This window comes from Chrysemys picta, chromosome 8 (genome assembly GCF_011386835.1).
Source record: "Chrysemys picta bellii isolate R12L10 chromosome 8, ASM1138683v2, whole genome shotgun sequence".
Classification (NCBI taxonomy): domain Eukaryota; kingdom Metazoa; phylum Chordata; order Testudines; family Emydidae; genus Chrysemys; species Chrysemys picta.
The window spans coordinates 31,996,194-32,018,111 of NC_088798.1; the positions used below are offsets into that span (position 1 = coordinate 31,996,194).

General features: G+C 45.5%; 1 protein-coding gene across 6 annotated transcripts in view; it reads left to right on the plus strand.

Annotated features, from left to right (window-relative positions):
- Positions 1–436: 436 nt before the first annotated feature.
- The window catches only part of LRRC8D (leucine rich repeat containing 8 VRAC subunit D), an 86,013-nt gene continuing 64,531 nt past the window's right edge, over positions 437–21,918 (plus strand). Inside the window, exons 1-3 of one of the 6 annotated variants that reach the window (XM_065554214.1) lie at positions 16,059–16,097; positions 16,750–16,901; positions 17,337–17,441. The gene's annotated coding sequence lies outside the window, so the exon portion shown is untranslated. Of the gene's footprint in view, positions 610–16,053; positions 16,334–16,742; positions 16,902–17,336; positions 17,442–21,918 lie in introns of those variants that run through there. The other 5 variants (XM_005298115.5, XM_042840544.2, XM_065554213.1 and 2 more) reach the window with 5 other exon arrangements.

Here is a 21,918-nt window from a genome sequence, read left to right on the forward strand (position 1 = left end):
CAACGAGACACAGCGGCATTAGGTAACTTGCCCAAGGTCCCAGTGCCCCGCACCGTGGGGAAGCTGGGCTCGGAAGGGGACCCTGGAACTTGGGCCGGGCTCTCGGAGCGCGGTGAGGCTGGAGCAGCAGCAGCTGTGGCGATCCTGCAAGCAGCGGATCTAGAAGCAGGCAGAAAACACCCGGGGGGGCAATCTATTGCTCTCTCTTCCCTACACCCCCGTGCGGGGCGCCCCGGGTCCTGCAGCGGGGCCCCGAGCACCCCGGCAGCGAGGGAGAGTCGCACGCACCTGCAGCGAGCGGCCCCGGAGCACCTGAGCCCTGGCAGCGCAGGGGTGCCGCGCAGCGGGGCGGGGACTGGCGATCACATGGGCGCTGCCGCGGGGGCCATTGGCTGTGTCCTCGGCCGCGCTTGGCTGGTGCCCCCGCTGCCGGGCCGGAGCTGCTCAGCGCGTCTCCGAGCGGAGCCATGTGCCGCTGCGTGGCGTGTGGCTGCGCGGCGCGGGCTGCAGGGCGCTGCTAGCGGCCGGGAGCCCCCACCCCCATGGCCGCCCCGCCGGAGTGATTCGCCGTGCGGCTGCGCCCACCTGCCTGCCGCGTCCTCCGCCCAGGTTTGTTACTGCAGCCCCGGGGGGCAGGGAGGTGCAGCCGGGGTGGTGCGGGCAGTGGAGGTCTCCAGGCAGGGAGGCTGCTGCAGCCTGGTGGGGGGGAGCGGTGCTAGCAGGGACCCCCCGCTGTGGAGCTTCTTGGGGTTAGGAGGAGAATCCGGCTGCCTGGGGGAGCGTCCCGGTTCCCGGACAGCAGCGCTGCCCCTCGCCTTCCTCTTTCCCTGCTTCGTCCCTCCCGCTGCGTCTGCACGTGCATTGGTCTTACCCGGCCGCTGTAGCTCCGCTAAGGTGAAACCCAGCCCAGTGGCTCTTCCTTATGCAACAAACAGCCGGTTACAGGAAATGCTAAGAATAAAAATGATGTCGATGTCTCCCAGTGAGGGATTATATCTACTCTGACTGACAGGGCAGCCCCAGAGGCTGGCCCGGGACTTAAGGACAGAGCCCATGTCCGGTTGCCAGATCAATACCACTGCAGGAAAACTGAACATCTCTTGCCACCCTGGTGTTTTAAGATAATTGCAAAAGTCCATATTTATGTTGGCTGGGAAACCCTTTTAGATAAGGAGAGCTTAGAATTCATCCAGAACTAGCAAAGTGAACTGAAGCAGGCAGGAATAGTATCCCTAGATTAATAGTTATAAATACCCACACTCATAAAACTAGCTCTGCCTTCCCGTGGCAACAGGGGCATCCATAAACACTTGGAATACTGGCTAGTAGAAACCGAAAGGGTAACTAGTTTTGCAGTTGACAGGAAGAATATTATAGTTCATCCAGAGATATTTTCCTTTTTAAAATCTCTGTTTAATATTTTTACTCTGTGAGTGCGTGTGTGTGCACACATGTATGGAGCATTGCATGCCAGAGTATGATATTGGAGCAAGCCTTGGGTATGTAAGTTTACTCCAGCTAAAAAATCAGTCTCTTTCTGGACCCTCTCTTTCACCATATTGCATTATGAAATCAGCGTGCAACCACTTATTTGTGGTTTTTGTATGGTATCAAATATTTTCTTGATGTTGCACTAGGCACAGATAAAGGGCCTTAACCTATGTAATGTTTGCTATGTACATTTATTATAACACTTCCTACATCAGCACAGACTTTTGGTCAATGAACCATCTTTATTCCCCTGCTTTTTAGGTATCCTTGCTGTAAATGGCAGTACAATAACACTTCTCTAGTGTCTGTTGTATGGGAATCTCAGAGCATTTTCTATTAATCCTTGAAACCCCACTCCAAGTTAAAGAAGTTTTATTATCCCTGTCCTACTGATGTGTGAACTGAAGTCTAAGGTCACACAAAAAGAAGAACAGGAGGACTTGTGGCACCTTAGAGACTAACACAGTAAGCCTATGACAGAGCCAGTAATTGACACTTCAGTCTCTAGGTGATTGACCTATCGCTTGATAAAACCAAGTCTCAGGAATGCTTTTTATAATGGTGCTGAAAATGTTTTTTTCCTGTTTATCGCAGCAGCTAAATTATCTTCAGCACGGGTTTGTGGTACATGTTGCTGATCATGGTTGTCAATGGTGGTGGTCTCTCTCTCTTAAAATATATTTAGGGAAGGCTTAATTTCTGTGCCATAGAAACAGGGTTATGACCATCAGCTCTGGTAGCATTAAAGATAGAAAAGAAATTATCTCTGAAGGCACGGTAAGCAACTGCTAAGTGGACAGGGGACGTTGCGCTTCTAAAAAGTAAAATCTGATGGGGTGCTACCGAGGTCCTGGTCCCCCAGTGTAACCTATCAAATACATTTTAGCCCTCTTTATTTCACAAGCTAAAGGTGCCCTAGTTTCAAATCTGTTAACTGTGTTTCTGCTTTTCCAGTGGGTCTACATTCATTTTTTTCATGACTAAATTAAAGGCTTCAACAGTGAACATCAATTCATGTTACATTATTTATTCACCATTGATCTTGGATCAGTACACCAAGCTTCACTGTGAGGCCAGCAGTGAGGTGCTGTGAATTAAATCCATTCTCAGGGATTTAGAACTTGGCTGTAAACCTTGTATTGTCTGATTAAACTTGACTTACAAGGTCTTGGCCTGAGAGTAAGTTATTTTGATGATATTTTATGTGCCTTTGTGATGTCTATCAATTCTTCAGCAGAGTTCACTGTACAGCAAATTAAAGTGTTAATATTAAAATAATACAGTATTTGTCCTAGATCTTGGACATATTGTGCATAGCCATTTTCCACATGGCATGTAACAAACAAGGAATGTCTAAACAGATACTCTTCTCTGCTGTCAAGATTGCTTTGATAAGGAGACAAAGATTACATTGACTATACAAAGTGGGATGGAGGATGGCACAGTATAAAACAAATTCATAATCTCCAGAACATGATGCTGTGTATATGATGGGAGTTCTAAAATCCATTTAGAAGTGGGACAACTGTCTGTGTAATGTTTACAAACCCAGAGGAGGTGTAGTAAAGCAACAACACTAATAATAACATAGGGAAACTTTGCATGCTTCTACCACATGAAGGTAATATTGATAGGAACAAGCCTGTTCTTGTAATGACAATGTTAAGAGCTGGGTAAGTTAAAGCAGTCAGACACGCACAAAAATAAATAAATATCAAACATAGCACTACTATAACTCATTGGAACATGCAAAATCTGTTTCCTCCATGGTATTCCATTGTTTAGCCTTGCTAAACATTTTACTTCTTTGTGACACATGCAGCTTTGCTGGAGGCACCAGCTTTACTGAGAGCACATCCAGCTCACTTTCCTATGACTTCAGAAAAGTGTTTTTCTTTCCTCTAGAAGTAGGTAACAACCAGGAGATATGCCAATTATACATCTTCTTTCTGGGCATCTTTCCTAATTCCATTTCTGGTGAGTCACAAAAAACTAATGGTATTGTGGGAAGTGTTTCCAAATGCAGGAGATTTAAGAAATGGAATGCATGGCAGCAGTCCGAGAAAACTAGCCAGAGCTGGCACTAGGCATAAGTAGACTAAGCAATTGCTTAGGGCCCCAAGCAGCAAGCCCCCTATTAGTATGTGGTGTGGGTGTGGGTGTGCGGGGGGGGAAATTCCTGTTTAGGGCCCCCGCTGGGCCAGCACTGGCTCTGAAACTAGACATATGTTCTGTGGTCAGAAGCACTTGTAATCATGAATAAATGTGATAGGTGTTGCTTTAATCCAATAGTGTGACCTGAAAATTCTCAACTGAAGTTCTCTTTCTACCCCCATTCCTCAAAGCCTTTTCATTGGTTCCCTGCTCTGTATTATGGTGCTGATTCAAAGCCTACTCTGAATTTAGTGGGAGTTGACTTCAGAGGGCTTTGGATCAGGCCCTGTGTGACACTGGTTCTTCCCCCTTTCCTGATCCCATCTGTTGCTGTGTCATTTCCTCTTCTTGCAGTCTGGCAGTGGGTGGGTGGATGACCAAGAATCCTGAGTCAGTGCCTCATCCCAGTGGCTGCAAATGGTCCCTCTTCCTGTTGCTGTACCTCTCTCACCCACAGTAGAATTGGTTAGTCTTAATCCAAGGGACCCTGGCTAATCTCTAAGGATTAGACAATGTTTTGAGGATTAAAGTTCTTAATTAGAGCCTAGTGCTGGAGACAGACATCTTGCTGAAATGTGGCATACTTTGTGGTGGAAGCAGTGTGGGAGCTCAGAGAAATAAACTCTAAACCAGTTTCCAAGATACATACTAACAAAAGGGAACACCTGATTATTAAATCAAAACGCTTATTTTGTAAAATACAAAGAATATAAGGTTTTCTTCTGCCCGTTAAAGAGATATAAGACAATTACAAATGATTTTTAAGTTCCTTGTCTTCTTGCAGTTGCTTCTTGTTTTCACGTAGTTTTACAATTTGTAGCATTACTAATAATGTACTTGAGTAGTAATATTTTTTTTTAAATGAGCTTTTCGCATCTTAGGCTGTTTATGTTTGTATTTCTTTCAGCTGTGAAACTAGACTACTCAGTTATGTTTTTGTTTCTATTCAGTTCCATTTCCCTGATTCTGCTATATACCACAATGCCAAAGATTGCAGGGGGAGGCTTGCATCAAAACAATTTTTTCCCCCACTGAAGTGTTTAGAAAATACAAAAACACAACCCCCCCCCCAAAAAAGTCTTGGTTTCTATTAAGACTTGTAAACTCTTTTTTATAAATTTTAAACTATGTGAAAGTGTTTCTTTGGCAAAGCAGACTGAAAATTGGACCCAATCCTGCAAAAACGTTTGGAGATACGTGATTTTTCACACATGTAGTCTCATGGGTCTGCTTCCCTGTAAAAGTCTTTGGCATCATAGTCTTAGGGAATCTGCAAAAATTTACTATTGGCCATACTGGTTGGCTTCCACAGGCTCATGTTTTTAGTGAGTGTTTGCAGGAGTGGGCCTTTAAATCATGTTTAAACACTGGACTGACATTTTCTAGCATCATAGCGACCTCCAGCACTAGGCTCAGAAAAGCCAATTGTAATTAGTTGTTTTAAATAAATATATCACAGTTTATTCATGGTGACAAGTGCTTCTTACCTTGAGAAAGATGGGTGAGTGAGGTAACACCTATTATTGGACCAACTTCTACCTTGAGAACATTTTGTGTCCCGTTTTTCAACGGTGCAACTCCTTTGACTCGATCATAATTACACCAGGGATAGATTTGGCTCAGAATCTCTTGGGCTGAGTAAAATGGGTGCAGTTTTCTCTTCTCCACTTAGCAAGAATAGGCACTGATTGCCAAACAAAACTTTTTCAGAGACTCCATACAAATTTACTAAAGAACAAAGCCAGCATTCTCAACTTTCAACTAGCTGAGAATCATCTTGTTGTTTTTTGACCTATTCAAAAGCAAAGTGCGTCACAAGTCAGGTTGGCACTTTGTAACACAGTCAATAAGTCGCACTCATTTCCACATAGTTAATTTTAACAGTCTATTGCTGAAACTTTCTTTCGTGAAAGAAATCAAAGCTCTTTTGCAATATCTCTGTATTCTTTGTATTCTTCCAGTCTTGCAAACTGGTTTCCCGTCTCCTTCCTGAAACAGAGAAGCCTGTTTTATAGGACCCTGATTTAGCACCTCCAGAAATGCCCTGGGGCCTAAAAATATATTCCTTCTGTGGGAGTAGATTTGTCTTTTGGGATCTAGCAAGCAAAGTATCTATTTCATTCATCTTTAAGAAAGAAAAGCAGTGGTATTCAAGTGGTATCACTGCATCAAGCACCTGCTTGTTGCCACTTGTACAAAGAGAAATAGTTTCATTTCTGTCCTTTTCGTCTTATCTGTGTGAATGAAGCTATGAAAATATTGTGCTGATACATTCTTTAACGCTGTTACTGTCTACAACTTTCTCTTTCTGCTTGTGCTCCCCTCTTAGCCACCAAAGTGATATTCCATGTAAGGGGACAATTTGTGCTACTCCACTTTTAAGGAATAACTGTGGTACAAAGCACTTTCACACTAGACGAGGATGGCAAAAATTTGCCACCCCTGTCTTGACCAAAATGCTCTTTTTGGAAGCAATATTAGAGAGGGGAATGAGGAAATTAGCAGGCTGAATGCAGTAGGGCAACTAGCAATAGGAAAGGTGAGCAGAGCACATGGTTCTGCGTAGTCCAGCATTTTGTATTAAAGGTGACCTACGGAAGAGTGAGACAGTTGAGCCTGTGACCTCTTTTACTGCTTGAAAAGTGTAAGGCTGTTTTGTTTTGTTTTTTCCATATTAGAAATATCAGGTCTGGTCATTTCTTGTTTTGTTGGGAGACTTTTTGGAGGACCAGAGAAGTGAAGTGGGAGCTTTCTCAGCCCTTAGTTGAGGAGGAGGAGGTGTTTCATACTAACAAAGAGCTTCTCTTCCACCTGTTTTTTTTCCTGACATTTGAATTAAAAAGGGTAAACAAAACCCCAATAAACAAGAGTTTGAAACAATCTGAAAAAAAAAAAAACTGTTTTCATCTCAATTGCTCAGGTTTTGCTGTCTTCATGTTATCTTCTCAAGACTAGTGAGACCTAGACTTCCGATATAAAGAAAGTAAAGTTAAAACCTTAGGCCTTCTTTAGGCACCATAAAGAAACAAACAAAAAGAACACAAAGTCTGATTTTTGTTTTTTTCAGATCGCCATTAAGGGTATACCTTCACTGCACAGTTAACTGGATGCTTGGCACCCAAGTTAGCTTAGCCCAGGTGGGAGCATTCTCACAGCAAAGCCCTACCCATGTTACTGGATCCCTGTTTTCTGCATATCCATGGGGCGTATCCTGTTGTTCTTTGTGCTGGGGCTTCCACAACTAATTGTGGGAAGACACTGGAAGAATTTCAGCATTTGAGTGACTTTGCCTGTGTCCCCACTTCAACGAGGGCATGTTCCAGTCCTAGCTAAAGTGGAGTTTGAGCTCTGACCCTCCCCGACAGCCACGTAAATTAGCCCAGGCTTAAAGCACCTCCAAATCCAGCTTCAGAGGTTTTTCTGTGTGGCAGGAAGGGGGAGAGTTTGGGCTAAATCTCAAGCAAGAGCCTGGGTTAATTCTGAACTAAAGACGTACTCTCAATGGGTTTCTCCATAAAAGGTGGTTTTTGTTTTCTACAGGAACCTTGGCTTAGAACTTCCTCTAGTGTTGTAAAACCCGAATGGTGCTAGGCCAGATTTCACATTTACTAGAAGCAGTGCTGAGTCAGTGTTGTTTTAAGAACCTAGCTTGCTGCAAGATGATCTCTGCAGTCATAGGAAAGTTATATAGTATTGTGACATTTTGGGGTTCACAGCAGACCGGCAAGGGGTTTTCACTGCCTGTCCTGTAACTCTGGGTGCCTTCAGTGCTATATTGCTGTGGCTAACAGCCCTGATGCCAACCGCCAGTATTCCAAGCATTGAGGTCCCTCCCTGGCTTCACCACGCAGTTACTTTTTGCAGAGTGACCCCAACATCCTCCCAGTCCCAAATTTCCCCAAAACTGTCTGTCTGTAGTGTCCAGCCCTCTCCTGGACTGCTCACAGAAGTTGTTAGTCAATATGCTGCAGCTTATTAATTTAACTGGTGTTTGACAAGCGGTCTTATTTCAATCACACAACTGAATTGGTTTATAGTAAAAGTGAAACAAGTTTATTAAACAAAACGTCATAGATTTAAGCGATATCAAGTATAAGGAATAAGGAAAGAGTTACAAGCAAATAAAAGTAAAAATATGCTTCTAAGACTAAAACTTAATTTCAGCAAGTTACAGTCTTTGCCTAAGTAGGTTTCTTATATAAACTTAATTCCCAGAAACTTCTACCCCCTTGGTTGAAGGACCCAGTGTCCTGTGATTTCAAGAGCTCCAGCCCCTTGAATCCCTCAAGTGATAACTCAAACGTCTTTTTGCCCCCCCTTATATCACCCAAAATTCATTGTCTGTTTCAAAAGCCTGGAAGGCTTCCTGCTGTTCTTCCCTTCTTGTGGACTTCCCCTCCCTCTGCTGATTTGTATGTAAATAGGGCTCCCATTGGTTTTATTCCACATTGCTTAACTTACACTAGAGCATAGACTTGCGCAGCCCATTTCATTAGGGTGTGCACCCAGGGAGCCCCACTCTAGCCCCTGCCATGCCCTAGCTCCGCCCCCACCCTGCCCCCATCCACTCCTTCCTACTTCCCGCCCCCTGACTTCCCCCCCCCCCCGAACTCCCAACCCCTCCTGCTCCTTGTCCCCTGACTACCCCCTCCTGGGACCTCTGCCCCTAACTGCCCCCCAGGACCCCACCCCCTACCTAAGCCTCCCTGCTCCTCATCCCCTGACTGCCCCCCTAGGATTCTACCTGTCCCCTGACTGTCCTGACCCTTATCCACACCCCCAACCCCAGACAGACCCCCGGAACTCCCATGCCTATCCAACTGCTCCCCAGCCTCTGACAGGACCCCCAGAACTCCCGACCCATACAACCCCCCCCCGCTCCCTGCCTCCCCCAACCCCTCTCCACACCCCTGCCTCCTGACAGGGCCCCCAGAACTCCCGACTCATCCAACCCCCCCCCCCCAGCTCTTTGTCCCCTGACCACCGCCTCCAACGACCCTCCTTGCTCCCTGTCCCCTGACCCCTATCCACCCCCTGCCTCCTGACAGACCCCGGGACTCCCATGCCCCATCCAACCCCCCTGCTCCCTGACCACCCCCTCCAGAGACTCCCGCCCCTAACCACCACCCCATAATCCCACCCCCTATCCAATCAGGGGTGGTAGGTTTGTATGATTTTTGGTGGTGCCCAAGCAGAGCTGTCCCAACCATAGGACGGATCGGGGCAAATGCCCTGGGCGCTGTGCTTTGGGGGGCCTTGTGCTTCAGGGGGACACAGGGTCCAGGGCAGCCTGGGGCTTAGTGGGGAGCCTGGCACCAGCGAGCAACCCGGCCCCAGCATGCTCCACCCCTTCCCCCAAACCCCCACCACTGAACAACGCTGGGAGCCGGTGGGGTGGAGCAGAGCGGGCTGGGGCCAGGTCACTTGCTGCTGCCAGCGCCAGACCCCCTGCTAACCCCCCAGGCTGCCCTGGACTCCTTGTCCCCCTGAAGAATATCCTGAGGCTCTCTCTGCCTGCAGCTCCCTCCCCCTCCCTGCAGGGGAGGCACGGTCAGACAGCTCTGGCACCGCCCCCCCCACAGCTCCCATTGGCCGGGGTTCCTGGCCAATGGGCTGGGAACCAGGTCAGCGCTGGGAGGGGGGAGGGAGGCAGCCTACAGAGTTGCCCTGCCTCTGCCGAGACTCTCCCCTGCACGCAGGGACGCTGGGGACGGGGGAGCTGCCCCCGAGGTGAGAGTGCCTCACCCCCCTGGCCCAACCCACCCTGCTCCCTGTCCTCTGACTGCCCCCCCGCCACTTTCAACCCCCCCCCCCAAACCATGAGGGAGGCTCCTAGCAGCGTCTGGCTCAGTGTGGCGCCATACACGCTGCCCTGCGGGAGCACGTAGCCCCCCCCCCTCCCCCCCCAGCTGTGCCTGCCCTGCATTAGGGTGTGCCCAGGAACACCTGGCACACACCCTGCGCACGCCTATGCACTAGAGAAATGTAGATAGTTACCTTCCCTCCTGTCCGGGAGAAAATCATTTTCTCCCTGTGTTTAGTCACAGACTTTAAAGCATAACATCATGGAGTATCCATAATTCCTCACATTGTGTAAATACATACATTTCACAATGACATCATCACCAGTGTGTCACAGGCTGTCAGAAAAGACCTTACTTGATATGCTTTTATAATACAGTACTGTTGTATACAATCAGTGAATTCAATTGTGTATCATTTAAGTTACAGATCACCTCTTTATAGACTAGTAAACCTTTGAAATGCATATTCAGATGAAGTTCCTTTTCTCCTGCTGGGAAGAAACATCATGTGGTCTGGCCAAGACTTAATGTTGGTTCCTTCCCATGTTAGGTTGATGGCTTTGTTTGCCTTTTATGTAAATGCTTTTCCAATGACTCTCAATTTACCTTGAAGACACATGCAAGCATGCAGAACCACATTCTGGGTGGGGTGGAGTGCCTTTTAAAAACATAATGCTGACACAGAGTAGTGAACCACCAATGGGCCTCTCGGTCACAAGTATAAAGCCATGGTTATAAGCAGAAATTAATCCAATATACCACACCCATTTTTTTTTTATGCTCATTCTTTAAGGCCGGCTGTAGACACAGACCTCAAGATGGGGATGAAGGGGAACTTTTCCACTAGTAGCAATTGATAAGAGGTAGACCCCAGGGTAAAGCACGTGAATAAATGGATGATCTCTTGTGCAGAATTACTGAAGTGAGGTGTGAGAGAGAATGCAGTGCTGTAAAGTTGGAAGAGGGCTGATAAATGAATGGAGATCTTTAATGTAACTTTTGTGTGTATATTTCAAGTTGTATTTCTTAAATGTTTTTTATGCTAATAAACTCTGTCCAATAGTCTGATTGTTTCTGTATACATCCAGTACGCCGATCAGCAAATAATGCATAAACGGATTGTAAATTAAGCTTTCAGGTCAAAGGTTTCATCTGTGGGTATCAGTATTATGTGCAAAAATATTGTTTATACAATACTTATCTGATTCTGATTACAGTGCCTTGCATTGATGCAACTTTTGACACTATTCATTAATAAATCTCTCTGTACTGTACTAATGCAAACCTCCACTAATGATTCAAACATGTCCACCAACTTACACATTATAGATAGTGCTTTTTGCACAAATTGCCAAAAGGAAGTCAAGAATCCTTTTAGTCTAACAGTTTGTATATTAAAAGTTGACTTGTTGGTCCAGACCAGTGAAAAGTATTACATTCTCTCGCCCTTCTACTTCCCCTCCCGCCCCCACAAGCACCAATATGGCTACACTTTCCACATAAATTAGCAATTGCCTTAATCAAAGATGCAGAGAGGAACCAGACTTCACGCTTAATCTAACTGAGGTTTAAAAATACAAAAGCAGAAGCCTACACGCAGAGTTCCTCACAATGACTGCTATCCAGAAACTTGCATATGCATGCTCCTTTTCCATTTTTAAAATTTTATATATATATATATATATATAATAAATCCTAAGCCTTCTCAAACTGAAAGACCGCTAAAGAAAGAAACACGAAACCTTTGAGGCATTTTTTTTCCTCTTTAAAAGTTTTATTTTAGGTACTTGTTCTATAATCTATGCCAGGCCTATTCAATATCTTATCTTGCCTGCATATATGGTCGTGGAAGATGGAGAATAGATTTGATAATCCTGTTCCTTCAAAAATAGCCAAATCTCTTGTAGTGCAAATACGTCTTGGTGTCTCGTACTTATTTCTCTGTTTCAAAAGTTGTGATTCTAGTCATTTACTCTACCTGAAATACAAAGTGAAAAGGGAGTAAGGATAGGTTGTACAAAACAAGAACAGAAAAAAGTAACACCTGAAATGGGGGAATGGATGTAAAAAGCATTAGAAGTCTGTTGTACTGGCACATCTTTGGTAGAGTGGGTCATGGAGTCAGGGAGATCTGAAACTGGCCTTCTCTAACAACAGAGTTTTAAATCTTTATTATTTAAAACTTTGCGGACACATGTAAATTGTTTTTGTTAATTTGGTAAGGGATTAATTGTTGCTGAATTGAGATAGATCAATCCAAGGCACTCAAACCAATTTAAGATTGTCCACAAGAGAGATTTACACCACTGTAACAAAATCTATTTTAAAATAAAAAATCAGTGCAAATTCTGTTTGTAGACTAGCCTTGAGTTACAGGAAAACAAGAATTGTTAGTAAATGAAGAAAAAAAAATTGGAAACAGTATCAAGTATGGCAGGTAGAGGAGATAACAGGCAGCAATCTGACAAGATAAACATGAGGAAATCTAAAAGGGATAGATCATACCATTCTGCAAGTGAAAGGTGTGGGGATTCTGTTTTTTTAGACTGAACCTAATCTCATAATTGGAAATATGGTCTCTGTGCCTAAGACACTATCCACACATGCAAGTTGCACCAGTTTAACTAAAATCCATTAAAAAAGTATGCAATTAAGCTGGTGCAAATGCATGGTGTAGATGCACACACATCAGTTTCAGACTGATTATATTGATATAGCATGTGCCTGTAAATTTCCTGATGCACGCTAAATCAATATAAACCAGATTTAAATCAAATGTAGTGTCCCCATAGAGCTTTGCACCATTTAATTAGATCAGTTTAAAATTGCCTGTTCAGTTAAACTGGCACTATGGGTGTGGAGACCAGGCCAGAACTGAAACACTGCTGGGGCAGTATTCAGGGTTGCTACCACTCTGTATTTCTTCTGTGGATAAAGAGAGGATTGCAGGTTTCAGAACTTGCATTTACCACCTCTCCCAAGCATTCCATTCATTTCCCTCCCATCCCCATTTTAAGGGCTTCTTCGAAGGCAATTATATTTGTCTGAAAATATTTTTACCTGCCAGTTGATCAAGTTTGCATAGCCTTGCACTGAACTTTTCAGTTTGGGGTGTAACGTGATGATAAACCAAAAGGGGGTTGGGGATATGGAACCATTGGCATCTGGTTATCACCTTCCGTAATTGCCTATAGTTTAAAGAACTGGCTGATGGCAGCCACTAAAGCCTTCCAAACAATCCTCCCAATGCAGTTTAAAATAGTTGGTGACACTCTGAATGACTTATCTCCCAGAGAGAGAGAGAATAAATAAGAATGATGTACCATAGGGACCCTGTGTGGGGAATAGACGAACCCATAAAATGCCTGGCAGGGGAAGACTAGGGGACCCTGGCCTGGGGGAAGGAGACATGAGCACCCAGATTCCTTGGCGTCAGAGGAAAGAGGTAGAATGCAGAACTCCTGGCATGGGGTCAGGTTTATAGGGAGTCCCTGAAATAGAGTGGGATGGGAAGGTGGTAACAGAGAGAGCTTGAAGGGGAATGGAAAATTACAAGGAACCCATGTTGTGTGCTGTGAGTTCTGCCAACAGAACAAACTCTGTGACCCTCTAGGTGTTACTTGTAACACTAAGATTCTTTCAACTCGGCATATGTCTACACTGCAATTAAACACTCATTGTTGGCCCCGGTCAGCTGACTCAGGCTGGAGCTGTAAAATTGTCTGGAAAATGTCTATACTCCAATTCTATAACCCCACAAGCCTGAGTCAGCTGACACGGGTCAGCTGTGGGTGTTTAATTGCAGTGTAGACATACCTTGTGAGACTAGAGAGGGACAAAAGTCCTTTCCGGTTTGGTTACTTTGTGTATTTGACAACACTGTGTACATAGTCACTTTCATTGTTTCCTCCTATATATCCAGTGAGTTTTCCCTGTCTGTGGATCTTTCATACAGAAACTGGAGAGGAAACCAGCATTTTTTTAAGTGATTGAAAAATCACAAGCATTGGAGGGCAACTCAGACAAATGGAGGACCTATTGAAATTTGCTTTCAAATTGTTGCCTTTAATTTTTAAAGTGTTTTTGGAAGCTTCACACCTTCCCCACAAAAACGAAATGTTCTCTCCCTGCCCTCCCCTAAAATGGCCTCATCGGTGTTTGAAAAATCAGTTACTACACCTGGGTACAGTGATTGTTAGTAATGATTATTTACATAGCAAACATAACAAATAAAAGGATTTGATGACTAATGAAAGAATGAGGACAGGTGTATATATTCCACATATAGGCAGTGTTCTATAGGAAATGTCCATTTGGAGGTCACATGTCATGCCAGAAGCACTGAAGGCCTAGCTATGCTGTAGAGATGTAGGTACACCAGTGCACATTTAAAAAAAACTTTCCCAGTGTTGAGGGGGCCTGAGAGAACAGAGAAGGAATGACAGGGAGAGAGCTGGGAGATAAATGGCTATCAGACAGACTTAAAACATACACTTCTTGTATAGTGTCCTGCATACCGACCAGCCACAATACTAGCAGTACAAAAACAGTGATTAGTGTGTTTTGTTTCCTATATTACAGCAGATGGTTATGTAACTAAGACGTGGCTTTGTTGGACTACATTTAAGACAGTTGTCCATAAGACTCAGACTACACTGGCGCTGTAGATGCTTCCTACAGCAACAGAAGAGATTCCCCCCGCCCCCATCACTCTAGATAATCCACCTCCAGTTGCAGCACCTAGAGTGATTGAAGCATTACATCGGAGGTTAGGTTGTCAGAGCATGGCACTAAGGCATGTGAATTTTTCACACTACTGAGCAACATAGTTATGTCGATCTAAATTTTAAGTTTAGACAGGCGCAGGGGGAAGAACAGAAAAGCTATAAACAGAGGAGAAAAGTCTTCAAATAGGGTTTGAAATAAAATGGAGAGGCTGAGGTTTACAGGTTCAGGAAGGTACTTCTTAGGGGCGTCTGTACTACAAGCACTACAGCGGCACAGCTGCAGCTAACACTGCTATAGTGCTTTCATGTGGACACTTCCTACAGCAATGGACAGGATTTTTATCTTTGCTGCATGTAGATTGGGGTTAGGTTGACTAACTGTGTCACACAGGGCATGACATTTTTCACAGCCCTGAGCGATGTAGCTAGGTCAATGTACGTTTTAGGTACAGATCAGGTCTTAATCTACACTACAGGGTTGTGCCGATGTAGCTACATCAACATACCTAGCCAGTGTAGATGTACCTTTAGTGGCAGGAACTGCAGAGAAGGCTCTTGCACCTGCCTTGACAATATGGAAAAGGGAATTTGATTTTTTTTTCACCAGATTTTTAGTATTTTTCTTAAAGCCTCAGGTCCTGCTTACATGAGACTTTCACCTTTAATTTTAAAATAAAAATGTTTCTAGCTATCATAGTTGCACCCTAAAGCCTCAAACGTGATAACAAATAACCCAAAATGTGTTTATATTTAAAAAAAAAACCCTCATATTTTGGGGGCCTGTCTCCATGGTTTTTGAATGCTTGGGATTGGCAATATTGGGGGGAGGTTCTAGAGAAGACTGGGATTAAGACTGGAGCAAATTCATAATTTTTAAAAAATAAAATAAGGCACTTTTGAACTGGCACCCAAGATTCATGGGATTATTTTCAGATGGTGATGTCGTGGTCAGGCTTCTTGGGGGGAGGGATAGCTCAGTGTTTTGAGCATTGGCCTGCTAAACCCAGGGTTGTGAGTTCAATCCTTGAGGGTGCTACTTAGGGATCTGGGGCAAAATCAGTACTTGGTCCTGCTAGTGAAGGTAGGGAGCTGGACTCCATGACCTTTCAAGGTCCCTTCCAGTTCTAGGAGATAGGATATCTCCATTTATTTTTATTTATTTATTTTTTTGCTGTATGCTTGAAGCAGCAAGGGTGAGGTTGTTACCACACTTGGAAAGGTATCAAAGTAGCTATTCCAGAATGTATATTTAATGGCCCTGTATGGAGACTTATTCTGGAATAGCTATTTTTGGGATATTTCCAACTGTAGACAAATCCTTGGGGTGGGGTGGGGGGAATGCTGCTAATGAAAGCACAAAGGTGGATTTATGCAGACGGGGAAGAGAGACATTAGGGTACACACACCCTGAGGTTGCTTTTTTCACCACAGCTGCAATCTCACCGAGGTGGCAGAACACAGGATACACCTTATCTACCTCTGAACTGAGACTGCTTCCTGCATTGAGCAGTTGATGCAGCATAATAGGATATAAAGGGTAATTATCAGAAAAGATTAAGGGGCCTTGTCACAGCATTCCTAAAGGATCTGGGCAGGTCATAAACATATATCTTCTTGCATCCTCAGAGACTCTTAGTTATTGATTTTTTTTCATTCTTCAGATTTCGCTGATTTCTGAAAGGAGTTAACCTCAGGGTCGGTCTAGCTTGGCTATCCCTCTGGACATGCTGGACCCCAGCATTAAGTATCTACATGTACATACGCCTTAATCCTGGCCATTCGCTAGCGAAGGCTCCATTAGGAGCTGCGATATGCCCCACTCCACCTGATATCTTGCAAACGCCGCTACCGCGCATGCTTCGGCTAACCCTGTCATGTTTTTTTTTTAAGAGCTGTGGCGATGGGTCTGGGCTTGTTATGTGTGAGTGAGCATGATTGATGGGACGGGGAATGCCAGTGAGCAGGAGCTGTTATCAGCCAGCATGCAGTAAATATGCATTGCTGTCTATTGCAGCCTTCGGGCAGCAGCGAAAGTTCGCATTTTATAGCCTACCTTTGTTTCAGTAAAGCCATTAACTGCAGCCCCCCCAGCCCCACCCCCTTCCACTATCAGCGCCTCGAGGCCGTGACACCAACAGCCAGAGGCCACCGGGAGCGGTACGCTTTGAGCTCCCCAGTGCGCGGGGATCAGCCTGGCTCTCCAGCCAGCCGGCGCGGTGCAGACGTAAACAATTTCCTACCCTCCCGCTCAGACTGGGCAGCTTTGCAGACAAGGCGGCTGCAAACTTTACGGACGGCGCGCGCGAGGCGCAGCCTGCGGAGCGGGGCTGGTTTCCCGGCGGGGGGTGCGCGGGATCCCGGCCGCTCGTGGGCCGAGCACGCGCGGCGCTGCTGGCTGCGCGCGGAGCTTTGCGGGTTCCGCGCGAGCTCCCGCGGGGCGCTGGCGGGCTGCCAGCGGCTGGGGCGGGTCTGCGGGCAGCGGCTGACAATGGCAGGGGCGCTCGTGCCGCCGGCGGAACCTCCTCGCCGCACGCCGCCAGCCGCGGGCTTTCTCTCGCTCTCTTGTCGCGCAGGAAGTGCCCGGTGGTGTGCAAGGCTGGCCGACATGAGGGCGTGACTCTCCGCTGCTGGATTCCCGGCCCCCCGCGCCCGGAGCCCGCTGAAGCCCGAGCTGGGTCCAGCTGAAGCAGGACAGGAGAAGGAAGGAGGAGCGCAGCCGGATCAGGTACAGGGACGGGGTTGGGGGGAGGGAGAAGCAGCCGCCGCCGCCCCCGGCAGCCCCCTTTGCTGCTATTCATGTATTGCTCGGCAGCGGGGTGGGGGGGGGTGTCTAGAACCTGGACCATAGCGTCTGCTTTGTACACCTCCTCCGGCGCGCGGTGCACCGGGGGCTGCGTTGGAAATGGGCACCTTGTTTTCCTGGCTCAGGACTTCGCACTGAGCATGCTTCTTCCCTGTGGCCGGCTTATTCCAGCCTGTGATCGCCGGCTGCTGCTGCAGCTTCAAGCCCTTTGTTCCTGCAGCCTCCTAAATGATCTTATCACGGCCGGGGAAGCGGGTAGGGAGCCTTCAAGACAATGGTGGTGTCGGCGAGTTACCGGAGCGTGAGAGAGCCGCTCTGCTCCGGAGGGAAGAGATACTTAAATGTTACTTTGTTCAGTTTTCAGATGAATAAGCACGGAGTGAGCACGGGGCTGTCATTTTTCTCAGGCAGCGATCTGAGATAGGGGCGAGCTAGCTCACCTCAGCTGCCTGTGTGGAAGCAGTAAGTTACCTTTAGTCTTACCCAGGCAGACCTGAGTGTATTTGCTTTTATCGGCTGACAGTCGGAATTACCTGGGAGTCAAAACTGCTGATCCAGACTTCTCTGGATTAAGCCATTGAGTGATTGATGCTCCTTGAACATGCCCTATTGTGAGCTGTTCTTGTGATGGGCAAGATGCATAGCAAGCAGCACAGGCCTTTAGGCTTTGCTGTCATCTCCCTTCCACCTGCAGACTCCCAAACAGACCTCAGATTCCTTCAGCTGCAAGAGGTGGGGCCCTGCTTCCCCATCTACATCTTGCCAAAGGCAAAAGCGAGCACCTTATCTCTAGAAATAAATGGGAAACAATGGTATTTGACAAGTTTGTTCTGCAGACCTTTGCTTTCCATCTTGAGGTTTAAAATTTAGCATCAGAATAATGGTGATAATGAGTGTGAATAATTTCTTTCTTTTTGGAAGAGAGTTATTCTGAGTGGTGGGAATACATCAGTAGAATTGTACTTAATCTCTCTATATAACAAGCACTGCGTAGAGTATAAACAAGACTGTTATTGCACAGAATAGCCAATAAAAGGGAATGTCAAATGTATGGAATCATTCTTTCTTCTTTATGGAAAGCACTATTTGGCGTTTGATTGTTATACAGCAATGTAAATATACATGGCAACATGCCATGCGTTTGTTGGAGGCTGTTGCAGTAAAGATGCTTGATTTATAATGAAATACGTTTAATACATTTATACATTTAATCAAGGCCGGCTTTAGGAAGTGCGGGGCCCGATTCGAACAGTTTCGACGGGGCCCCGACAGGGATGACTTAAAAAAAAAAAAAAAACACATAAAAAAAACACATGGGGCTTGTACTCACCGGGCCGCGCTCCTAGTCTTTGGCGGCGGGTCCTTCACTCGCTCCGGGTCTTTGGCGGCACTGAAGGACCCGCCGCCAAAGTGCCGCCAAAGACCCGAAGCGAGTGAAGGACCCGCTGCCAAAGACCTGGAGCGCTGCCGGGTGAGTAAAAATTAAAAAGGTGCTTCTAGCCAGGGAAGGGATTCTCTGCCACTTGCCCCCCACTGTGAGCGGTCCTGCCACTGGGCGTGGGGCCCTCTTAAGGGCGGGGCCCGATTCGGAGGAATTGGTGGAATTGGCCTAAAGCCGGCCCTGCATTTAATAGAGCAAACAAATATAAGTACAAGGGAAGTCACATAACTGTGTGTATGTATTCCTTTTGCTGACCCATCACTCTTCCATAATACTGCTTGCTCTGTCTCCTAAATGATACTGAAGGAAATGTAACTAGCCAGGGGCATGGTCAGTGGCAGCGCTAGGAAGTAGCTTTGATGGACATAGGCTTGGTGTACACTACCAATTTATGCTGGTATAACTACATTGCTCGGGAGTGTGGAAAATCCACACCTCTGAGCGATGTAGTTATACCAACCTAACTCCTGGTATAGGCAGCGCTATGGCGATGGGAGGGCTTCTCCCATCTACAAAGTTTACTGCCTCTTGAGGAGGTGGAATATCTACGCCGTAGCCTCTTCACTAAGCACTACAGCATCCCTGTAAGTGTAGACAAGCCTGTAGTACCTTATTATCTTTTGTCATACCTTTGTTTGATAGGAGTTGTAGCCTTTTCGCTAAACTGACTCCTTGACTCCTGAGTGTCCACGCGCTAAATGTTCTATCAGGGCACCTCATGAACATGTCAGCCATGACAGTGTTGTGCAATGATTTAGATATGATCTAAATACTCGTGGGGCATGTAAGTGAGATGAGAATGTGATTGGCATGAAGATGCAATTTGTTGCTGGTGTAACCATGCTCTACAGCTGAGATACAAGTGGAATGCTCTAGTGCAGGAAAAGAGGGGCACTTTTGGGGTAGGTGTGGATGAGTGAGTTGACATATAGAAAGAGACAAGTAGTATGTAGGGGATGTGTCTTAAAGATTACATCGCAGGCTTTTGGTAGTGATGGTAAGGGCAATTCAGTAATATTGTAGGCTCTCAAATGTTTGACTATAGGAGGAGCCTGGAGTATTAAAGAGCATTATTAAAATAAATAGAGGTATGCCCTCCCTTCCTTGCCCCCACCTTAATTCTGCCATAAAGTTGCTTTCTGGATAATATGCACTCTTTGCAGCATCTTAGACACCCAGGTGTGCCTGAGTTTATGTTGGAACACTTGTCTCAGTAGCTTTTAAAATGAAAGAACGTGATACCAGCCTGACTTTTAGAACTACTGAAAACCTTCAGTTCCTGTTGACTTTAGGTGGAGTTGTAAGTGCTCAGCACTCTTGAAAATGAGTTCCACAGTATCTGCTTTTTTTTTTTTTTTTTTTTTTTTAAAGCAAGATGGCTACATGCTTGAGATACCTACAGCAGACACAACTATGACTCCCTGGGTGTGTTAGCTTTCATGGTAGTGACTAGTGACATGGTCATGTATCCTTTAGTTACAGAAAGTCCTTTTTCCTGCTGTCATTGGTGTGTGTTATGTCAATAGGGCCCTTCCCCCAACTCACAGCATACACAAGTTCTGCACCTAGACGTAAACATCCGGGAATGGGACTTATACTTGGCACCTTCATGCATGTCTAATTGACACATGGATGATGGTAGTGCAGTTCAGTGGCAGTTTGGATGCCAAAATCTGAATCAAGGCTCTGTTGTCAAATTGTAAGTACAGGTTATAACTCTTAGTACACTTTCACTTGAAAGCTATTTAAATATTGAAGAGTGATTTTATGTTTGGTCAGAATTATTTTATTCTTTATGCTAACAAGGGAAATTCACAGCACAACCTTCCAGGAACATAATGTTACTGGGGGGGCTAAGGAAAATTGTATGTATTAGCTGAGTGGTGCCTGGCAGTTACAGATTTTCTAGTTTTAATTAAAAGGATTTAGAACAGGAAAGAATTTGCTGTGACTGTTTTTGTAAACTGAGAATTTGTATTTGCAAACAAAAGTTCCACACTTCCAGAAAACTTTGTTAGGTTTATCTACGTAGCTGTGCAATAATGACAAACTGGCAGGAGAATCCAACTTCTGAAGGGAAAAAAATTACAAAATAGCTGGATGTTCTCCATTATTTTTGACAATTGTCTCTTCAATTTTAAAAAGCAGTTAGAATGGTGGCAGGCTACAGTGCTTGGTTTAGTAGGGACTAGTATGCTTAGGTCCCAATCCTGCAAAGGCTGAGCCATGTACTTAATTTTATGCCCATGAAGAGTCCCAGGGGCGTCAATGGGGCTACTAACATATTTAAAGTTAAATATGTGCATAAGTCTTGGCAGGATCAGGGCCTTAGTTTACAGCTAGGAATGGTACTTTCCTGCAGATTTTTAAGGCAAAATGTTTACTGTGTATATACTGTGGGGCCTGTTCTCAATCACATTTTCTGGCCAGATGTCCCACAGCATTTTATCTGTTTACCAGATTTGAATTTGTTTCAAACTAATTTGGATCCTACTTTATTTCAAAATTGGAATGACTTAATAATATTTGTTACCAGGCTAGTCTACACTAGAAGCGCTATAACAGTGCAGCTGCACCACTGTGGCATGTCTGGTGAAGGCGCTCTAGGCTGATGGGAAAGAGCTCTGCCACCTCCGCAAGAGGTGGTTGCTATTTTGGTGGGAGAAGCTCTCCTGATGACATAGTGCTGTCCACACCGGCGCTTAGGTCGGTGTAACTTATGTTACTCAGGGGATGGCTTATTCACACACCCGAGCGACACAAGTTTAACCAACATAAGTGACCGTGTGTACAAGCCTGTAGCTGTAGCCTTAATTGTAAATTTCACTGAAAATTCAATGTCTACACTACCCCTTATATCAGCAAAACTTAGGTTGCTCAGGGGTGGGAATAAGCCACCCCCCTAATGGACATAACTTTTGCCGGCACAGTGCTATGTTGGTGGGAGAGCTCTCTCCCGTCAGCATAGAACAGCTATACAAGAGATCTTACAGCACCGCAGCTGCACAGGTACAGCTGTGCTGCTGAAAGCTTGCTAGTGTAGACGTGGCCTAAGTCTAGGTACATAACTCCAGTATGGTTAAGGAAAGGCAAGCTCCTGACTGGTGTGCACTGAAAAGGCTTGATAGTTGAAGGAAATGGAGAATATGCTGTTAGTGTCATTGGGGGAATATAAACCAGTATTCTTTTGATTCAGTGACTGGTTTCCTGCCCCACAGGGAAGAGGTGGTGGCTTATTCACTTGGAAACATCTCTCCAAATGAAGTGATAAACTAGAGTGTCTTTGTCACAGAGTTTGAGGGAAGCTAGAAGCTACAAGTAAAATAGCTGCATAATAGGATGAGGGGATTATTGAATCGTTACTAGAAACTATATGTCTATATGCAAGGCCTCACGTATTCCACATGCAAGCTGACCTAAATCTTGCAACTAGGCTCCCTAGTTTCTGCATCAGTTTGATGTGGCAGACTGGAAATTCTGAAGCAGATCTGGATAAGT